This window comes from Arachis ipaensis, chromosome B8 (genome assembly GCF_059453495.1).
Source record: "Arachis ipaensis isolate K30076 ecotype BB chromosome B8, ASM5945349v1, whole genome shotgun sequence".
NCBI lineage: Eukaryota > Viridiplantae > Streptophyta > Magnoliopsida > Fabales > Fabaceae > Arachis > Arachis ipaensis.
The window spans coordinates 13,841,698-13,847,664 of NC_142443.1; the positions used below are offsets into that span (position 1 = coordinate 13,841,698).

Consider the following 5,967-nt stretch of genomic DNA (forward strand, 5'->3'; position numbering starts at 1 on the left):
TAATACTCAACGATGGTGTTTTGGTACACTATATTACCAAGAAATATTAATTGATCTAATAACTTTTGTAATGACATAAGTTTATGAATTTGAAAATTTAGAAATCATTTCATAAAATGTGAAGTTTTAACAAGTAACAAGGTTGATCATATTGTTTTGACTTCAATAATGAATATAATACAAACAAATAAAATTGTCCCAAGTAAATTTCAACAAAGACAAAAGTCCATGAGTATTGCTATTAATGAAAAATTAATCTATTTTAAAGACATACAATTTTTTTTGTACGAATTTCTTAACTCGACAAGTCGATGACTAATCCACCACATATTGATGCTCTATTTATTAAGGGTTTGTCGCTAACTAATAAATTATTATACACACAAGTAGGGCTGGAAGTGAGCCGAGCTGAGCCGAGCTAGACCAAGCTCAAGCTCGGCTCACGAAAATTGAGCTTGGCTCACGGCTCGACTCATTAACAATCGAGCTTATTTCTTAAGCTCAAGCTCGGCTCACCAAAAGCTCACGAGCTGGCTCAAGCTCACGAGCTGGCTCAAATAAGAGAAACATAAATACATAATCTATAATTTTATATCAATAAATTATAATTTATATATTTTTAAAAATATTTGAAAAGATTAATTTTATATATTATTTATCTATCAATAAATTATAAATTTTTTATTTATGTCCTATATTAAAATTCTATGTAAAAAATAAATATAAATATTAAATAATTAAGATTGTTATAATATATATATAATCGAGCCAGCTCACGAGCTAATGAGCTGAGCTTATCCAAGCTCAAGCTCGGCTCATTTAATTTATGAGCTCAATTTCAAGCTCAAGCTTGGCTCACCAGCTCACGAGCTTAGCTTATCGAGCTGTTAACGAGTCGAGCTCGAGCTGGCTCATGAGCTGGCTTGACTCACTTCCAGCCCTACACACAAGGCGAAATTCGAACTCCAAATACTTACTTAAACAAACAAATAAGATAACCATTCAACCAATTCAAATTGATTAAAATAAATATTAATTATTTTTAATATTTTTAAGTTATAAAATATTTATAATAATAATTACTATAAATATTTTTTATTTAAATTTTAATAAAATTTTTTTATATAATTTTATGTATTATCCTTTGCAGGATATGGAAACATCCACTAGTTTACTTATAAACATTGGATTAACCAAAATTTTAAAGATACGGTTTAATTGAATAGTGTGATAAGTAGTCTGAATTTACATAAGCCTTTTGGTAAGTGGAGATAGCCTAATTACTGAAAAAATAGTTATAATCAACGCATTGGTCTGTTGCTCTGAATTGGCAAGTTTATAGAATATAGATACACTTCACCTCCTATAAAGGGTATTTTAGACGTTTCGCCTGTCCCACGTGCAATTTAGTGTTTCTCGCGCAGTTGCTCTGGGAATGTGAAAGAGGGTGCGGAATTTACAAATCCAATTCCGATTTTCATCGATTTTCCGATTCCTAATCCTACCCTATCCTGATTCGCCGCCGCCATGAGCAACAAGAAGCAGAGGTTGTTGAACCCGAATACGAATCCTGAAGAGGTGCTGTCAGTCCCAGTGAAGCAGAGTGATCCGGATTCCGGTGGAGCTGTACCGGCCGTTACGCAAGTTGGTAACGACAATATACTCAGAGAGCAATGCACAGAAAGTTGAAAGCGTTCTCGAAACCCTAAACAAATGCCGCAGCGACATGGTGGAGCGAGGGGACCTCTCCCTTCCCATGCAGCGTGACTGCCTCATCCACTACTTCAAATGCCTCTGCATGGTTGAGCCACTCTTCTCCGACGCGGACTCCGACGCGGACTCCAACGCCATCGTCTTTGTCTGGTACGACGCCTTCTACTCTGAGCATGAGGGTGGGGTCTCCTCCCAGCGCAACAGCATCCAATTGGAGAAGGCTGTTGTTCTCTTCAACCTTGGCGCCATTTGAAATGCTGCGTGATGACCTCCCTCTACCCATGAGCCGGGACTGCCTCATCCGCTATTTCAAATGCCTTTGCATGATTGAGCCTTTGTTCCCCATGACTACCTCACCCAACCCACCTATCTTTGTTTGGTACAATGCCTTCAACCCACATCAGGACTCTTCTCAGCACAACATCCATTTGGAGAAGGCCTCTGTTCTCTTCAACCTGGGAGCCTTTGGCTCCCACATTGCTCTCTCCTGCGATCTCACCACCCTCCAAGGCCAGCGCATTGCCATAAACGCTTTACATGATGCTGCATATTGGTTCTTAATACTAACGCATGAGGCTGAGAAGGCATCTGCCACCATTGACTTGACAATAAGCTGCGCCCAGATTCTGCGCTAGATAATAACAGCTACGATTGCTGACTTGGAATGCAAGTTTCCTCAACCTCCTTTTGTATCACATTCTGTTGGATGTCCTGTATGAATCGTCATCTACCTTTTCAGTTGATCTTTTCTTAGCACATTTGATTTTTGTCAATCTTGATTTGTTTAATTGTTTGATTGGGATGATGTAGGTTTCTCTGCTTTATTGGAAAGCTTTTGAACTGTCGGCATTGGGGCCTTTAGCTGAGACTTGTCTTGTTAAATCCTTGATACCTAATTATCTTGGGTCTAATTTGAGAACCTGCCATAATGAATTTATACCCAAGGTTGTAACTTTTAGGGTTAATCTTGTCAACATTTTTTTTTTATGTGCACACCAAATGAACATTTGGCTGCTGATTTCATTGCAGATAATTTTCAAAGAGGATTTTAGAACTAAAGTCCATGGTGGATATTTTGACCAATATGGGTATGTGTAGAATTTTGCTTTGGTCAAATTATTCAATGATGCTTTCAAATGATGAGTGAGAGATACTAATGAAAAGAATTTCTGTATAGCAATTTTACTTTCACTGATGATATTGAAAGTTGAACTTTGATTTTTCATTTTTTTTATATGCATCAATATTGAACATCTATTATTCGTTTTGTATAGGATTTCTCTAATTACGCCTGTGTAAGTATAAATCATCAGTGTACAACTTTTAATTTGGCAGAATTATCCGAGACATTATTCAAAACCATCTGCTTCAGGTGAGCTCTTCATTTTCATAATGATATAGAATAATATACTTTGACATTGTTATAATTATTTTGTCTTGTCAAGTGGATGCTTCTGTTAAATCATAGCTCATAAGATATCCAATATGTTGAATTTTTCTCATCACTTTTCTACCGTTTAGGTTCTTTGCTTGGTTGCTATGGAAAGGCCTGTTTCTCTCAATCCTGAGCACATTCGGGATGAGAGAGTGAAGGTGTGCACATTTTCCCTTCCATTTATGCCAAAATTATCATGTTATGCTGATATGAGGCCATCAATATCAGCAGAAAATCCTTGTTCTCCTTTTAAATCGGGTTCTCATACTTGCAAATATCAATTGAATCAGTGAGATATTTTCATAACGGGAACCTTTCGTTGTTGCACTTCAATATTTATCTAGATTTTGAGATGTTCCATAGCTTGCAGTCAAAGTCTAAAGTGTTTTCTATTGGTCACAAAAAATGCAGGTTCTTGAATCAGTAGTACCTATCGGCGACAATGAGGTTGTTCTTGGACAATATGAAGGCTATAGAGATGACCCAACCGTACCTGATGACTCAAACACTCCAACTTTTGCAGCTGTTATTCTGTGCATACACAACGAAAAATGGAAAGGTATGATAAAATCTTTAGCATTTTCTTTCCAAAGGAAAATAAGCATAATTATCTTGTCATGCATTCCATAATTTTCTTTTTGGCATCAGGTGTTCCTTTCATACTAAAAGCAGGGATGGCCTTAAATTCTAGAAAAACAGAGATACGAGTTCAATTCAAGGATGTTCCTGATGATATTTTCAAGGATGTTCCTCATGAAATTTTCCTGAAATTTTCTGGTACCGTACCTTTTTCATTTTTGGGTGTTATCTCTTCATACATAAAAAGTATTGAGATGTTGATCATCTCAATAATCCATAATCGCAAACATGACAAACATAGATACATGTTCTTTATCGGCTTTGAAAGTGAATATAAATGTTTTCTAGTAAATATTTTTGGGAATAGATCCTCTCAATTGTTAAAAAAAATTGAGGGAGTAAAGTATAATCTCTAACCCTTCATTGCTCTGTCTCTCATTCTTTTTCTTGGTCTCACTTATAAAATTAATGGGGAGAGATCACACTTTACTCCCTTAATTGTTAAAAAAATTGAGAGGATCCATTCCCAATATTTTTCCTCATTCATCAAAATATCGATGTCTGCAAAACGAAACCTCACTGTAAACTTGTGCATGTCTAGGTCAGAAGCATCGGAGAAATGGGTTTCGTATCTGCCTACAGCCTTTAGAAACTATTTACATGAAGCTTATGGTATATGATCGCCTATGTTTCGACGATTCTCTATATTGTCAGATGCATTCATTGAGATTGGAAGTTTGATGTTCATATAGCAAATATAGATCTCCCAATACACTGTTTGGAATCAAATTCCGTGATATCTAAATGCCGAATTGGCACGGTTAAATCCAAAATTATTTTATTTTTATCTCAACTTGTAATAATTAGACTAAATCTTCTTGCCGAATCACTGAAGAAGTGCACTCCATCTATTGATTTCTTGTATTCATTCACTTGATAATTTAATGTTAAGTGTATTTAAAAACCATTATATGTTAGATTTAGATTATGCATTTGTTGCATAAGTCTTTTACAAAATCCATGATATCTGCTGTTGTTGCAGTACAAGCTAGGTAATTTGAAGATGTCCACATATCAAAGTGAACAGGAATTGTCCTACCGGCGCGGAAAGAAGGGGTTACCATTCAGGATGCTTATGAGAATCTCATTCTCGACACGTATGTTCACTTTCCCAGTTCATGTTTTATGAATTATCAATTTTTTCTAGCCTTATTTTATTATACATCCATGCCACATAATAACACTAACGGTAGAGTTACCAATCAGTTCGATAGTACGAAAGAAACAGATTTGAGTTGAATAATAATGGCAATTGTATCGTGTTTTGCAGGATTGGAGGCGATCAGCAACAATTCCTTCGTAGAGATGAATTGGAGGTAACAAATTGTTACATGGTTTGATACAATGTTTCATATATCCTTGAAAGACTAATGTAATGTGCTTAACTATATCAGGCATCATGGAAGATCTTCACCCCGATACTGCACATAATTGATAGAGGGGAGTTCAAGCCACTCCCTTATGAGGCATACGGTAAAGATAATTGCTGCGAAAAGCGGGCTATGTTGAAACACCCGTTGTTGTAAAGAGCCCGCGATATTAGAGCCCGCGATATTAGTTGCTTATATAATGTATATACAATAAAAACCTTATATGGAGCCCTCCTATATATAATGGGTGGTACTAGTTTATGGATTTTCTAAGAAATGTACTCTCTTCAAAGTTGAGTTGGTTGGGTATGTTACGAATTTGGTTTGCATACACTTGTTTATGTTTGTCTTTAATGTTGAGCAAGTTAATTCATTCATCTTCATTCCATTATAATATTTAAAATGTTATATTTTGAAAACTACTTTTAATAAATTACTTTTGAAAATTACTATTCAATCTGAGGAATAAAATATCCACAAAAGGTATTATGATGGAGAAATGAAATCTCAACAAATAGTTGTCCTGGTACTAATATATGGTTATTTTAAAAGGTCCAATTCATGGTTATTTTAAATTGTTGATAAAAAAAACGGATAATGTGGAGAGCCCACAAAAAGAGCATTTAAAACAAAGTGTATTTTATTTTTATACCGCATAACAAATATATTAGCACCAAGAAAAATTAAATTAACAAATATTAGTATACAATGTGTACAATAGAATTAAAAAATGAAGATAAAATTAAAATGTGCACAATTGAATTAAAAAAGAGCACTGCTAGGGGCCAATGATCTAACGGAAATTTAAGT

General features: G+C 35.2%; 1 pseudogene across 1 annotated transcript; it reads left to right on the plus strand.

The window, feature by feature from the left end:
* The first annotated feature begins 2,465 nt into the window (after positions 1-2,465).
* Positions 2,466-5,483, plus strand: LOC107610520 (glucose-6-phosphate 1-dehydrogenase, cytoplasmic isoform-like; annotated as a pseudogene). The gene is made up of 10 exons (XR_015896688.1): positions 2,466-2,658; positions 2,743-2,801; positions 2,988-3,085; positions 3,235-3,306; positions 3,560-3,707; positions 3,797-3,925; positions 4,329-4,399; positions 4,770-4,884; positions 5,058-5,103; positions 5,182-5,483. The product of XR_015896688.1 is annotated as a glucose-6-phosphate 1-dehydrogenase, cytoplasmic isoform-like (transcript).
* Positions 5,484-5,967: the final 484 nt, after the last annotated feature.